At 35.8% G+C, this 16,477-nt stretch overlaps 1 protein-coding gene across 3 annotated transcripts in view; it reads right to left on the bottom strand.

The window, feature by feature from the left end:
* zmiz1a (zinc finger, MIZ-type containing 1a) overlaps window positions 1-16,477 on the bottom strand; it is a 308,608-nt gene that overhangs the window by 67,523 nt on the left and 224,608 nt on the right. The window contains exon 1 of one of the 3 annotated variants that reach the window (XM_039772942.1): window positions 4,177-4,271. The exons of the other annotated variants lie outside the window; for them this stretch is intronic. The gene's annotated coding sequence lies outside the window, so the exon portion shown is untranslated. Of the gene's footprint in view, window positions 1-4,176; window positions 4,272-16,477 lie in introns of those variants that run through there. 3 annotated transcript variants of the gene reach the window in all.

Here is a 16,477-nt window from a genome sequence, read left to right as displayed (position 1 = left end):
CAGCTGAAAATAAAAGAAAGTGCTGGTACATAGCAGGCTTCTATGAACTGTTCCTTCCATATATATATATATATATATATATATATATATATATATATATATATATATATATATATATAGCAATAAATGATTAACAGAATGCTCTGTCCTCCTATTTACTGTATTTATTTATTTAGGTTTCTGTCACAGTGTGCTCCATTTTCCCATCTAACATGTGTTGGGAGCATATGACACAAAATAAGCTCTAGATATCTGAAGAGTATTTTGAGCTTTGCTTTTAGTGGTTTGGAATCCTACTAAGAAGGACACACCCCTGGTTGGAAGTGATAAGAATAAAGATATGGTGGCCATTAATGTCAGCTGCAATGATTATGTCCCTTACAGTTACCTGCCTTTGTAACAGAATAAGAAAGAAGTTAGCGCAACCCTGAATAGCTCACTTCCACCATGTGAAGAGGGACCATACTCTGAACCCAAGAAGGCAGTATAGTATGGGGGTTTATTTTAAAACTAAGACCTTCACTGATGGCTGATCTGTGAATTCCTAAAATAACTCTTGTTGTGTTGGTTTAAGTTATCATTAAAAGCATCATACACCCTTGCGGAATAGAAACACTTGGCAAAGAGCTTGTGACTTGATTGCTGAAGCCCCACCAATCAGTCACACCCAATAAAAAAGCAAGGTATATATGCACAAGTGCTTTTGATTGTGTTTATACAACCAAACAGCTGGCTGGCACTGTCATTTATCAAACTGTGAGCAAAGTACCAAGAAGACCCAAATGAACAGAGGATATATGAGGGGCTTAACAATGGCCAAAACAGCCTGAACAATTTTCAGATTACTTCAGAGATGACAATATACAATTTGTTATCAAAACAACTTTAAACTACTTTTTAGATTACGGGCTGCTAAAATTTGCTCCACCAAAAGAATAACAGGGCAAAATATACTGCTGTGGTTACCAAAGACAACAGGGGTTCCACCCATAAACAATGCTTGTCACCATGAAACTGTATACTTGGATTATCAGTATTATTGACAGGACCCCAGGCTTCTCAAACTAAAATATTTTTACTTTTATTTCTACATAAACAGTTATCAGTGCATGAAAATGAAAATGTGATTAAAGAAAACAAGTTGATGCTTTCTTACTACTCAATGCAGGGTTCTTCACCCTAAGGTTTATCAAACATAAAGTGCTGTCAATCGAAAACTCTGCAAACAAGAAATCAAATATGTTTACAAGTGACAACTGTAAAAAAGGAAAAAAAAGGTATTTTTGTGTACATACTGTATAATGAAGTCATCATTTCAATACCTTGTGACACTGAATGCTATTAACAGTGCTATATAAAATGAAAACTGATTGAAAACGTAAGCTTAGCCACTGAATAACTGTTTTTTTACAATGTTTTTTACCAACAGCTCTGATTCATGCACAGACTGTCGTTTGAAGTGTATATTAAATCATTGTTTCACTAAGAGTTTTTGGTGGGGAGAAAAACAGATGACTAGCAAAATTTATAAGCAAATTTGAACCCATATAGTGCCTTTTAAACCAACCACTGTTTCAAGGCACTTCATCTGTACACATGAAATTAAAACAAGTCCCAAATTGGTCATTCTTTGGCAGTTTTAACTTTTAATGGGCAGAATAATAAAATACTGTGTTTCAAAAAGAAGAAAATATTGCACCCTTTCTCATCTCTTATCTTTGCCTTTTTAAGTGCAAAAATGTCTGACAGTTACTCATTGGTAAAAAATACAAAATACAGCTAAAATTTAAATCACATGCTTTCAAAACATGCTGCTGTAAGCACCACAACAAACTATTTTATCATGAAGATCCACTTTTACTTCATCAAGGGTAAATCTTGTTTTGTGAGACAACCTATAATTAAATCCTCAGTTCACCTCTTGCAAGCTTTCTGTTCCCTTTTCCCTTGCACTAAAAGAAAATGCATGCTCATTTATTTACTTTAGTCAGCCAAGACTCAATGGTAGTTGGGACAACAAACCAGGTATAAAGTATTCAGATCAAGTAAAATGGGTTATGATATTTACTTTCTACAAAGTGATCAACAAAGTAGTAAGGTAATTGGTAATATGCAAAATATTACCAACATCATACTGGACAAGAAGATGGTTCATTTCCAGTTGAACCCTAAAGGTCTTTATGAAACACAGCCTGCTACAAAATTAAGTCTACTTATGGCAGTCTTCACATGGTTAATCACTTGCTTACAGGGAATACACATTTCTCTCCATAACAGTGTACTGTTTTGTACTTTATTTTATTTTCTTTCAAAATAAAGTATAATAATAATTCTTCTGTAATGTTTTAAATATTCTTAGCTAATGTGTTCTCTAACAATGCCTGATGATGGCACATTCACAGAAATATCTTGTTGGTGTCAATAAACGTGGTTAGTTTTCGAAAAACAAATTTTTTAAAAATGATCTCAGAAGAGACTTGAATTGCTGGAAGTACTTAAAATCATATATGTACTATTGAATTTCCTTTACCTGACAATAAGATTCCACAGAATTCTGGAAACCTGACTAGGAACTGCAAGTGATTTTTGCCCTTATCTATCTTTAAATATTTATATACAAGTTTATCTTATTTTCAGGAAAAAAAAGTTACAACAAAGTCCAATCTACAAAGAGAAAGAAGGCAAAGTTGTTTAATTTGCTTCCGACACGCAAACAAGTATTTTACTGCACTCTGTACACATGCCAATACTACTACTACCACTACCTGATCTCTCCAGGAAATCCAAATTACAAAGGTTTACAATAAATAATTTTATAAATCCTTGATAAGAATTTATTTCTAATTTTCAGTTAATCATCAACTGACAAGTGGGTCGATGGGGGAAAGCACATGCGAACATTTAAAAAATATATAAACATAAAAATATATGTGACATATCTGCAAATATTCAGAGGAAATGTGGAATATATTGATTCTCTGCAGTTATATCTGCAATATCTGCTAAAGTTAAAACATTTTTTCCTTTCGGAAAGAGAACATACCAATATAAAAATAAAAAAAAAAGCAAACAAAAAAAACTTTTCAAAGCATGCTTGCTGCACACCACTTTTAAAGTGCTGAAACATCTCACACACTGTTTGCTCTAAATAGGTCATCCTTCCTCTGGGAGGCAATCAAACCTATTCTGACCCTTTATACCCAAGTATCTGGGTCAGATGTGGCTAGTTACAACACTGACATATGCCCTCTGTTTCAGTGTTCATCTAGGAAAATAAAGCTTGATTCCTTTACTAAAGGCAATAGAAAGGACCACCCCTACACCCTCCACAAGCAGTTGCTGTGAATTCATCCTAGTGTCCTAACACCCCAAGACTTAGTGCTGAAGATTCACAGGTTTTCCCACAGTGCCCCCTGCTTGTTAACACTGTGTCTACAAACCCTATTTGACACCCCCACGTGCCTCCCCCCTTCCAATCTCATCCTCCTTCCCAAAGCACAACCACTAGACTTACCCACAAACAGCAAACCAATGTCTCTGCCTTTCTGCCTCTCTGTGTTATTTTCCCCTCTTCATTGCAAGAAAAGGGCACATATGTCTGGAAACACTTCTAAGCAGGAATCTGTTATTGCAGAACAAAGGCAAACAGGGCAGGCCTTAATCTCGGCACTAAGGAAGCCAGCAGCTATTTTCAAGCTTTCTGTCTTTCTCTCTCTCTCTCTCTCTGAGGGCACCCTTACTCTTTTTTTTTTTCTCCTGTTCGCTCATTTTCTCTCTCTCTCCATTGCTTGTCCAGCTACTCCACAATACACATCAATTATTCATTGCTAGTCTCTCGGTTTCACAGGCAAAACCAATCACAGATTGAGTCTTTGCTAATGGGCTCATGCTGTATTTGCCATCGGCCTCTTTGCACTCAGGCTACAAATCCTCAGGAGACAATGGGAGGGAGAATCAGGTTAGGCTTTAAAAACTTCACACACCAGAATAGACATCAGGAGTCTATCACATACAATTCAGATCACTGATGCAGCTCCTGCCTGTCTTCTCGTTTGCCGGCTTTAAGATCCTCTGCACAGACAGGAAGAGGCTTCTTCCTGAAGTTAAAGGGTTAAAACACACACACACACACACACACACACACACACACAGAGCACCAAATGCTTATCTCCTCACCTTGGCTTGTATGTTGCTGTTATTGATGCATCCTCTCTTTCACTGCCTACTGATCCATTTCTTGTTCTCCCAATACACACATCACATACATAAGCAGACACAGCCACTTTGCCAGAAGGGAGGAAAAAAAAAAAAAAAAAAAAGAAAGAAAAAAAATCCAGGCAGCTCACATTTCAAACTTGCGAGGGGGTGGTGCCTAATGCATTGGGCACAGCCTCTCTCATGGCTTCTGGCCAAAGCGTCTAAAAAGAAGTTCAAATCAATTAATTTGAAGGCAAATTTATACATGTGTACTCAACAAATTATTAGGGGCATTAAAACCAAGAAGTGCACAGATCTGGTAAATTTAGCACTTCTGAGTTCCCCCTCTACTGAGAATACCGGTGACTAAATCCATCAAACTAGTCATGCTAATTAGGGTCCAAGAAGCCTCTGCTTTTAGGCAATGCTGGTGGCTTCCTGATGTGAAGAGTTGGATTCACTGTTATGTGCGCGTATTTTCTTCAGTGCGTGCGTGCGTGTGTGTGTGTGTGTGTGTGTGCGTGGTAACGTAGAAGGGGGAATTTAAAGAAAAATAGATGATCCTTTACACTGCTCTAACTACAGTTGCAAAGTTTCCTCGCTTACAGCACACAGTAATTCAAAATGCTGCTTGAAGCAATAGATTATAAAAGTTGAACTTTTTGTTTGCAGTCAAGCTATAAAAATCTTTTTTGCATATATACTTACTTCAGCAGTAAATAATTTCAAAAATTCAGCTTAGCAATATTAAATTTGAGCAGAAATATGAAAAATTTAATAATAATAATATTTTATCCTAACAAAATTCTCAATTGTATTGTTAGAACAAATGTTGCTTTTGTGAAATGCCCTGAGAAATTATGGAATAGCCATCTGAATATTTGAGGCAATATCAAGTAATGCTAACTTAGCAGAAGAAGATTAGCAAAGCAATATTAGATCCATCTACCTATGTATCCATCTATCACTGAGTGTGAAACTGGCATTACATATCAGCGAATGCATAAAAAGAACACACAATGATAAATGGGATAGCTATTAAAAGGTGACTGCAAGGGCAGTATCTTCTTATGGCTTTAAAAAACAGCAAACTCAGCAGTGTGCCATAAAGAACGCCAAAAGATTATGTTTGCTAGTTTTTCTTTATTTTACACTTTGAGACCTTAAAAAAAAAAGCATCTTCAAAACTTTGGGTGGCAGATAGCACATGTACTCTATAAGCACTTTTAAGGTTAAGAAATGTGCTCTCAATGCATATTTATTTACTTTTTGAATCCATCACACAAGAACCAAAAAGAAATAATGAGAACTGGATTGACTATAGAAGTGCACCACATATAGGCACTGTACTTCCTACTTTAAATTAGCTAATCCCATTCACTATGGGCAAAGTTTCAGGGAAATTCTATCAAGTGTTTTGCCCAATACCTTCTTGCTTCTCTGTTGTTAATGCTATTCATTTTGAATTTACAGTTTTTTAAATGAATTTTTGTATATATTGGACAGAAGAAAAAATAGAAATATATTGTTTAAATTTCAAAAGATTCACAGATTTTTGTAACTAAGGCACCCGAACTCGATTTCCCCATTCCTGGTAAGATATTGTAGTAGTTAAAGTAGAAATAGTATTAACATGTGTACAGAGTACAGTGAAATTCTAACTCTGTGCATGTTTCAGTCCCCCACATGTCTATGACATGCATAACTCATTAATTGGTCAAATGACTGTGAACAAATTTAACTCTCTTATTACAATCCTGAAATAACAGAGCCATTTTGATTTTCATGCCATGGGAGCTTCCTTTTTAATATGATTTCCATACTATAAAGTACAGTGGCAAAACTTGTTTTACCCAGTGTTGGTGGTTTCCAGTTTACTGTCATTTTATGTTTAAAACCGACCTATGGCACTTCAACTTCAGAGTAATGAATGAACGGTTAGAATTAAAAGTATTTAAAAAAATTTCTTTGCAATGTTTTTGGAAATTCTCAAAGTTTGAGCAGTGGAAAAAAGCATCAATCACCAGTTAGATAACCTGACATGTCCACTCAGAAACAGCCCATCCATCTTCAGTCTAATGCATTTCATATATATTTATACATTTTGTACTTTTGTCAAGTTAGCACTAATCTTGGTGTTGGCCTTTATAAACCTGGGCCATGAGATGTAGATGTACTCCCACTGAGTATGTAAAAGTTGTATGAACTCTGCATAAATGTCTCTATTATAAAAAGAAATCCTGGAAAGAAAAAGCAAGGCGACGGTACGTGATCTTCTAGGAAGTTCTCGAAAGACATTTAAAAGACCCGCAAGAAAAAAGAGACTTGCCACGGAGCATATCACGGGGACCATAAACATGAGACTTGGCGCCAAGTGACTGTCCCAGGGCCGTCTCACGGGGACGTGGAACATGAGATTCTTGCAAGACATGCCCTACTTACAACAGATATCATATAAGAGCACATCCATCAAAAAACAGTCCGTCGTGTAAAAGCACGTAGTGCACACAGATCCTGTGCTCTCAATACATAGAAAGCGTATAAGGACAATACAGAGAACAGACACCCAAAGGCGTTGGAGAGAAAAAAAGGCAGATAGGAGATTATGAAACCAGTAAAATTCGAAAGTATTGCAGTGTCCCAGCCAGGTTGCGGCCTTTTTGATTTTAAGTGACTGTTCGGTCTGATTGAGGGAGGGCGGAGTACAGCACAGAAAACTGATAGTGGGGTATTGATTGATGCGGTAAGGGGGGCAAGACCCGGGGCAGGAGGGGCTGGAGAGGGTGCTAGAAAGTTGTGTTTGGGGTTACGAAGTCAGCGATTGTTCAAGTCTAACTTTTGTGACACTTTATCATGTTAGCCACTACAGTATCAAAGAAAAGATACAGAAGCTCGCATTACCGCAAACAAAAGGTGATTAACCATCAGAACCAGGTGTAAGTGAAAAAAGAGCAGGACAAATCGAGGTTAGAAATAAAAGGCAAAGAGTAGACAACAAAGTCTTTTCACATTCGCATCATTCATATGCACAAAACATGGATTTACACAAGAATAGACCATACGCTATGAGAATCTGTGGTCCCGTAACAGTTAAAGCAACGACAAGATGAATTTCAAAGAATACACAATTCGGTCAGGTTTATATTTATGATCACGGAGAAGTAATGCAAATTTTAGCAGGCAAAAAGAAAGGTAATGTATATATTCTGTGAATAACATTACACACCAAAGGAAATCGTGATATGCCATTCGTATTAAAATGTTTACAGTTTACTGTGAGTATAGCTTTTGCTATGACAATCAATAAATCACAGGGACAAACATTAGAAAAAGTCAGATTATTTATTAGAGAAACAGAAACAATATTCATTCACGGGCAGTTATACTTTGCATTGTCACAATGTGTCTCCAAAAAAATATTGTTTTTAATGAAGCTTTAAAGTAAAAGTGCAAGTAATGAAATTGAAACAATTACAAAGAAAAAAAAATTTAATTATTTATCCAATTAAACAAACACAGGGGTTGGCGAGCGAAGCAAGCAGGGGGCAAAGCCCCCTAGTTCTAAAAAAGTTTAGAGTCACAAAGTCTAAGCTGTGTTGCATTCATCAGACATCTCTGTTGAAGGCTTCATTTTACATCATGGGCTTAATGCTTACTCTTTCTGCCATTTGCAGTGATAGTAAAAAAATGGCTACTACAGCCAATGACAAGTTTTAGTTCAGAACTAAAAAGAAACTCTTTATGTGACAATGAAGTGAATTTGAAAATTTATAAACTGAAACAGAACCCAAACTTCAGTCATTCTCCAGTTCAGGAGCTTTTTAATATTCAATATCCATAATAGCACAAATCAAAGGCAATCAAAATGATTTCAATTGTTCTCAAAACAATTTACAGCTCTGTGAAAAAACATTTCTAAGAGAATAGACACATTATGATCCAAAATAGTTTACAAGAGACGCTGGAACATCAAGACTTTTGAACTTCATTAATTCAGAAAAGCATAAATTCCTAGCCAATCCAGAAAACCAAACTCCAAGCTGCATGTGTATGACATCACTGACTCTGTGTTCTGCATATCACTATTGCTACCAAATGTTAAGAAAAAAATATGAAGAGACTGTATTTTTTTCCTTCCTCTGATTCACCACATGGCAAGTATTATGCATTAACCAGACCCAATGATGCAAAAAGCAAGTAGGTTTGAGCACCAATGAGAAAACACGACTGAACTGCATTATACAACTTATGCACATGACTGGAGTTTTGTTTGTTGTTTACTTATGAGGTGAATCACTAATGTGATTTACAGGTGTAGGTATTTTTTGGAACTTGCACAGCTGGGCTGTATTGCTTAACTAACAAAAAAAGTCAGTCTGATTCCCTTCAATACTGTGATAAACAAACCACTAAGTTACGTTAAAGTAGGAGTAAGAGAACAGCTTGGGGTACTAGAGTGAAAAATGATTTTAAACCTCATGATTTACATAAAATACATAGTTGGGTAGCTTTCAAAGCTCTCACTTTTTCTTGCTATTTTCTAGTATTAAATATTTATAAAGTATTCATTTCATGTGTGTTTACACACATGCTGTATGGTTTCAGTACAGTATGAGTGTTAGGACAGTACAAACAACATCATGCAATCTGCCATTGTAAATAAATTTAGTTACAATATATTACAGTTGTTACCCAGCTTCACCTGAGAAAATTTTGTATGACAAAGGGCCTCAGTTATAGTGACGTCATTTATTCAGACATAACATAAATACTATATAACGGTACTTTTCTTTATACAATATTTATAGTCTTTTTTTTAACCAAGAGTTAATATTATTGATGTGGTGTAACTGTGAAGGCTTTAGACTTCAACCTTAAGGTTGTAAATTCAAATTCTTCTAATGACACTGTGAAAATCATGTTACCTGCCTGTGCTCCAACTGGAAAACCAAAAGAAATATCATCAATTATATCTCAAATGTTGTAAGTCGCCTTGGAAACAGGAGTCACTCAAATAATAATGAGCTGCTTACTCTTCAACATGCTATATACTGTACAATTGTCCATGAGTAAAACATCCCGGCATTCCCATCTGTTCCTAGTGACTTGGCTTTTGCTGATGGTCATTGAAAAAACACATTTTACAGGAAAGTGTATTCTTTTTATTTGAAATGGGTGATGAGTAGGAATAATGATAAATCCGAGTATATAATTTTCATTATTATATGTTTATTATTCTCATTTGTTTACGTCATCTACTTGAGTACTTTTTTCATGTTTTTTCATCAGTTGAATGTGGTTTCCCCTTTATAGCCCATTGATATGAATTTATATGCAAATAATTTTGGAGAGTCGGGTACCATTTCTATTCAAAGTAAGCAGATGTATATGTAAATAGAGGGTGAAGTGGGGGTCCCGTATCCAAGTTCTTTGATGCAAATGTAAAGGTATATTACAATCGAGTTGCTCATGGGGGACCCATCAAGTTTAAAAATATGCCGAGGTTTCTGGTTTGTCCTGAATCCAAGGACACAATTTATGCCTTTACTTCTCTCTCTGTCCTTTTTTGCTTCTAGCAAAACAATGCCTACACCAAAGTCAACATAGTTCCTGGCACTCAAGATTTATAATGCTTTCTATTCATTGAGCTTCGTGTCTTCTTTGACCTTCAATTTAACTATCTCCTTCCATTTCGCATCTGATTGTACATGCTAAATGTGATAACATCTCTTTTTTCCTGTCCATGACACAGCATCCTTTTCAATTGTCCATCCACCTTATTAGTCAGTGGTGCTGTTCACAAGGCTGGTAAATTGCTTCTGCTCCATTCATCATTTGCATAAATACTGTTCTTAAGATGGAGCAAAGCATGAATGTAAGCATAATATTAACAAATATTGACAAACAAAAAATTAATCAACAAATAAATTTATATAAAATCATCAAATTTCAATCAAATCAGTTAAAGCATTTTTGAGATTTTGGGGTATTTAGTTTTTCTATTATATTGTTTGCCTCTAAATATTGGTACATCAAAATGTCCTTTCTTAGTGAGTACATACTGTCCCAGATGTACCATCCTACCAAATGTCAGCATTTTAACTAAATGGAAAAATAGTACTTTTGTTGATGAGTAAGTGAGTCATTCAGTAAACGTTTAATTATATTATATACATCCATCATCCAACCCGCTATATCCTAACTACAGGGTCATGGCATGCAAGGCAGGAAACAAAATATGGGAAGTAAAATGTTATTGTTATAATCAAACTAGCATACTTCTAGACTGTGGGAGATAAACTGGAATACCCAGAGAAGATGTGTGTGGACTTCTTCATAGGAATGTATACCTTAGGAAGGTTTCTCAACATAACCTTTTTTCTAACTTTCTTTGTTTGGGCAACAGGGAGCTACCACAAATATGCAATGGTCTATTGACCTGTGAGTTTATGATACCATGTAGAAAATGAGCTCCTGTATAAGGTCACCATGTTTATAAATAGGCTGGCATGTGATGCATTTCCAATTTAGGCTTTCCATTTTTCTTTATCCCCCCATCCCTGAAAAGAAATAGCTGCCTGCTGGTTCTGAATTTTGATTGGCAGTTAGGATTGGCCCACTTAACAATTAAACAAGCTAGTAGCTTGGGCATGTGTCACAGATGTAAAAAGAGTATACTTTTAATTTATAATGTGTTTCCACCTTTAATAAAAACAATGTACTCACTAAAGCTTGGATATGTTACTAAGGACGTGTTCAATTTTACTTGAAGTGCTGTCACCATCATTTTTAAGCTGATTGTGCCTTTAAAATACCATCGTAGGTAAGGAGTACGTTTTAGTCCACTTTAATAATTTATAACAGAAAAGGATTAAATTAAGCCTATCTGAGTGTGTTTATAATACAGAGGAAAAATAAGAATGGCAGAGTTCAGTAATTTACTGTGGATTATTGATATTAAGTGTTAAATTGCTGTGCTTCATGAGAATTGTTATGCTATCTTAGGCATCTGTGTGCCTCAGTGTAGCCTCTAATTGTAATTCTGAACATTAATTGCATTATTTATTGAATTTACAAGAATTTTAACATGCTTCATGAACTACTGACATTAAATAATAAATTCAAGTGCTATACACAATCATTTGTATTATATCTTATTAAAAATAATAATATAACTTTTTGCAAGACCTATCATGTGTTTTCACACATTTTCTTACATCACATTTAGTAATACTCATTAATATTTATGTTATCAGCTACCAAATACAAAAAAAGATTGAGGTTTCCAGTCTGAAATCTTTTTCCTAACTAAAATACTGTATCTACAACTGTTGTTTGTTCCCTATTAGTCATTAGTTTATAATAAAAATACCAAATAAAGGCACTTTATCGAACATCAGGTACACCAAATGATATCAACTGACAAATCCAAGACTGGAATACAAAGAATACTGTAATTCAATGCACTGTGCAATGAGCTGAAACCATTTACAACCATAAAGTTCAGCAGAACCCGTTTGAGAGGTCTAAGGTTGTACATACAGTTATGGAAGGCAAGAGTGAAGAGGGTGCATCTTTATCCATGAATAAATTGATGTAATTGATAGAGCCACACAGACCTTGATGGAAAGCTTCAGAACAGAGACACAAGCTTGTTCAGCCAAGGCTTTGGAATATTAGCAAGGCCAACCTTAGACAATCTAAGTTTTCTCATGGTTTACATGGGGGGTAAGTAATATAGAGTATATAGAGGTATCTAAATTGTACTGGTTAAATGACAGATATTTATGCATGATTCTGTATTCTGCTATAATGTAGTGGATTGAGTTGTTACTTACATATTCCCAACGTGTTATGTTAATCCCTACAAAAAAACACTATTAACACATAACAAATATAAGAAAGACATTTCAATTTTGGAGCCACATCCCCCGCCACCCCACTAAATTAACAACTTTGCCAGCCGTCCTAAAAAAAATCTATAAAAATGATGTAAAGTGTTCTTTAAATATATTACCTTCAATAAACCTGCATTAGATATAATCACACTTTAACTCCCAGCAACAATCACTAGGCAAAAGCAGATTTAGAAAATAGTTGCAAATATATTACTTGATGAATTCTGCTTGCAGTCTTAAAAAATTGGACAGGTCTGCAGTTTTGAACTACTGAGGGAAATATCTCTGGCTACACGATTGCTTAACAATATTATTCATTCATTCATTTATAATAAATTCAGAATTCTAGTTCACATTTTAACACAGACTTTTTTTAATCAGTCCATCATTAATGTATTTTTAGTGACTGAAAGATGCTTTAGTTTCTAGACTGCTCAATTTAAAGTACAGCAAGTCACTGTTGGATTCTATCCAGCACATAATTGGACTTTTCTTCAATAATGATTGTTCCCTCTCAGTTTATCCATTACTTGAACAGAGTGATGTATTATCAATATTTCTTTCTCATGTACGACTATCAGAACTGACCTTAAACCACTTCTCTGAGAATTTATTTGAAGAGTTCTTGAATAATTAAGTGTAAGACTTTAGTTCAGACAAAATGACTTAATATTTTTAGTTGCAAAGAAGTCTCTGGTTTGTAATCATTCTCTTTTCATGTCCTTTCCATCAAAGTAAACAAGAGTGTATAAAAGACAAGAGGAAGCATAATTTATTATTTGATTAAAACATCATATAGAATGATAGATTAATATAGTAATCTAAACTTCAATCTTGCAACTATACCACCATATGTGTAATTTGTGTTAGACGTTACATTTTGAATGCACACAATAATCTGATAATGTTGTGCATTAATTGAATTTACATTTTACAAAGAACATGCTTTAAATATCTTGCCATACAAAGTATCCTCTTTAATAAAACCCCTGTGTGTGTCCAGGTGTCCGTGTGTGTATCTTCTGGTGAAGTGCCCATGCGCGGGCTGCGCTGTGCATCGCACCGTGCCCCGCCCATGCGCACGGCACCGTGGACGCACACACACTGGAAGTTGGGCACACAATGAATGGGTTAGCTGCTACCGCGCATGATAAGTAAATAAAGCACACACACTGGAAGCTGGGCACACAGTAAATGGCCTTGCCACGGCCTCGCATGATAAGAAATAAAGGACAACATTGCTGGGGAGAGTGCTGATTGAGTAGTCGTAGCCGCGCACATAAAATCCGTTGCTGGGGAGACGCCACACATACAATAATCAGCTGCACGCCAGCACAGATTAAAATACTTGCTGGGGAACTAAACAGTACTTGCTGGGGAGATGCCACGGGCACGATTATCAGCTACACGCCACACATTAAATCAGTTGCTGGGGACACTCTGCTGATTGCCCAATGGTGTGACAGAAAATTAAAGTCATATTACGGACAACAAAGCCAGTATTACTGTCAGAGAAAATGACAGGCATTTTATGGAAATATAAACCAGTATTACTGCGAGAGAAAATTAAAGAAACACAATATAGTGACGCATATTACAGCCACATACAAGTCAGTATTACTGTAAGAGAAAATATTACGGACGTATCTACTAACAACATGCCACCCAAAAAAAAGGACACGTCAAGTAGGACAAAAGACACGGACAATCAAATCCTATATAAGCAACATCTCCTGGAAGAATGGTCAGCTCAACAAGTAAACATCAGCAAAAGAAAGGCTGAAAGACAAAGAAAAATACGAGCAAATAGATCGACTGAAGAAAAAGAAAATGACCGTCAGAAAAACGCTAAAAGAGAAAGACTCAGAAGAGCAAACCTTACAAAAAGTTGGCATTTACTTGCCAGAACCAGTATTCAGCCACGGTCAGTTATATATTGCATTATCAAGAGTTAGAAGTTTTCCAGATGTTGTTGTCAAGGTTGTAGATGGTCCTGATCAAGGCAAAATGTTGCCAAACTCAGACAGAATATTTACAAGAAATGTTGGCTGTAATGAAATTTTATAGAAACATTTCATGAGGTAAAAAAATAGAAAATTTTTCCTAAATATCTTCTTCGGATATTGTGTCTTACAGATTGTTACAAAGTTTTATACTAAGACAATATTAATTATACTTACTGTGTTGTCATATACAGTGGTGTGAAAAACTATTTGCCCCCTTCCTGATTTCTTATTCTTTTGCATGTTTGTCACACAAAATGTTTCTGATCATCAAACACATTTAACCATTAGTCAAATATAACACAAGTAAACACAAAATGCAGTTTTAAAATGATGGTTTTTATTATTTAGGGAGAAAAAAAATCCAAACCTACATGGCCTTGTGTGAAAAAGTAATTGCCCCCTGAACCTAATAACTGGTTGGGCCACCCTTAGCAGCAATAACTGCAATCAAGCGTTTGCGATAACTTGAAATGAGTCTTTACAGCTCTGGAGGAATTTTGGCCCACTCATCTTTGCAGAATTGTTGTAATTCAGCTTTATTTGAGGGTTTTTTAGCATGATCCGCCTTTTTAAGGTCATGCCATAGCATCTCAATTGGATTCAGGTCAGGACTTTGACTAGGCCACTCCAAAGTCTTCATTTTGTTTTTCTTCAGCCATTCAGAGGTGGATTTGCTGGTGTGTTTTGGGTCATTGTCCTGTTGCAGCACCCAAGATCGCTTCAGCTTGAGTTGACAAACAGATGGCCGGACATTCTCCTTCAGGAGTTTTTGGTAGACAGTAGAATTCATGGTTCCATCTATCACAGCAAGCCTTCCAGGTCCTGAAGCAGCAAAACAACCTCAGACCATCACAATACCACCACCGTATTTTACTGTTGGTATGATGTTTTTTTTCTGAAATGCTGTGTTCCTTTTACGGCAGATGTAACGGGACATTTGCCTTCCAAAAGTTCAACTTTTGTCTCATCAGTCCACAAGGTATTTTCCCAAAAGTCTTGGCAATCATTGAGATGTTTCTTAGCAAAATTGAGACGAGCCCTAATATTCTTTTTGCTTAACAGTGGTTTGCGTCTTTGAAATCTGCCATGCAGGCCGTTTTTGCCCAGTCTCTTTCTTATGGTGGAGTCGTAAACACTGACCTTAATTGAGGCAAGTGAGGCCTGCAGTTCTTTAGATGTTGTCCTGGGGTCTTTTGTGACCTCTCGGATGAGTCGTCTCTGCGCTCTTGGGGTAATTTTGGTCAGCCGGCCACTCCTGGGAAGGTTCACCACTGTTCCATGTTTTTGCCATTTGTGGATAATGGCTCTCACTGTGGTTCGCTGGAGTCCCAAAGCTTTAGAAATGGCTTTATAACCTTTACCAGACTGATAGATCTCAATTACTTCTGTTCTCATTTGTTCCTGAATTTCTTTGGATCTTGGCATGATGTCTAGCTTTTGAGGTGCTTTTGGTCTACTTCTCTGTGTCAGGCAGCTCCTATTTAAGTGATTTCTTGATTGAAACAGTTGTGGCAGTAATCAGGCCTGAGGGTGGCTACGGAAATTGAACTCAGGTGTGATACACCACAGTTAGGTTATTTTTAACAAGGGGGCAATTACTTTTTCACACAGGGCCATGTAGGTTTGGATTTTTTTTTCTCCCTAAATAATAAAAAACATCATTTAAAAACTGCATTTTGTGTTTACTTGTGTTATATTTGACTAATGGTTAAATGTGTTTGATGATGCAAAAAGAATGCAAAAGAATAAGAAATCAGGAAGGGGGCAAATAGTTTTTCACACCACTGTACGTTTCTATTTTATTTTAATTATTACTTTACTTTAGGCTTCTTGCAAAAACATTTTTGACAAAAAAAAATTAAGACAAGAAACAGAATGAGGTCAAGGTCTCTTGCCATTTAATATAGACTGTTCCTACTAATGGTTATGCACTTCTGTTCTAGCGCCCGTTATTATAACGAGCTTAATGTCTAGTCATATAATAATTTCCCCTTGGGATTAATAAAGTATCTATCTATCTATCTATCTATCTATCTATCTATCACATTTGTCCCATAAAGTGTGGAAAACAATCAACTTTAATCTTGATCAAAATAATAAGGACAGGATCAATATTTAGTTGCCTAGGACAAGGTGGCCAGATATTCTGGTTTTGTGCTTCATGCCCATAACCATTAGAAAAAAAGCTGAGTGTGCAGATTTTTGCATCAAAAGTCCTGGATGTGCTAGCATTCAATTAGCTGTAAGCATAAGGGGGTGTCATTTACAAAGTTTACACAGAGATAAATATTCATGAACTTAATGGAAGAAGAAAATAAATACATTAAATCATGTACTGTTATGTCATTATGTAATATCTTATTTTTCTTAAAGCAT

The sequence above is a fragment of the Polypterus senegalus genome, chromosome 1 (assembly GCF_016835505.1).
Source record: "Polypterus senegalus isolate Bchr_013 chromosome 1, ASM1683550v1, whole genome shotgun sequence".
Lineage (NCBI taxonomy): Eukaryota > Metazoa > Chordata > Cladistia > Polypteriformes > Polypteridae > Polypterus > Polypterus senegalus.
The sequence above is the reverse complement of the archived record's forward strand: the minus strand, read 5'-3'. Positions and strand labels throughout refer to the sequence as shown.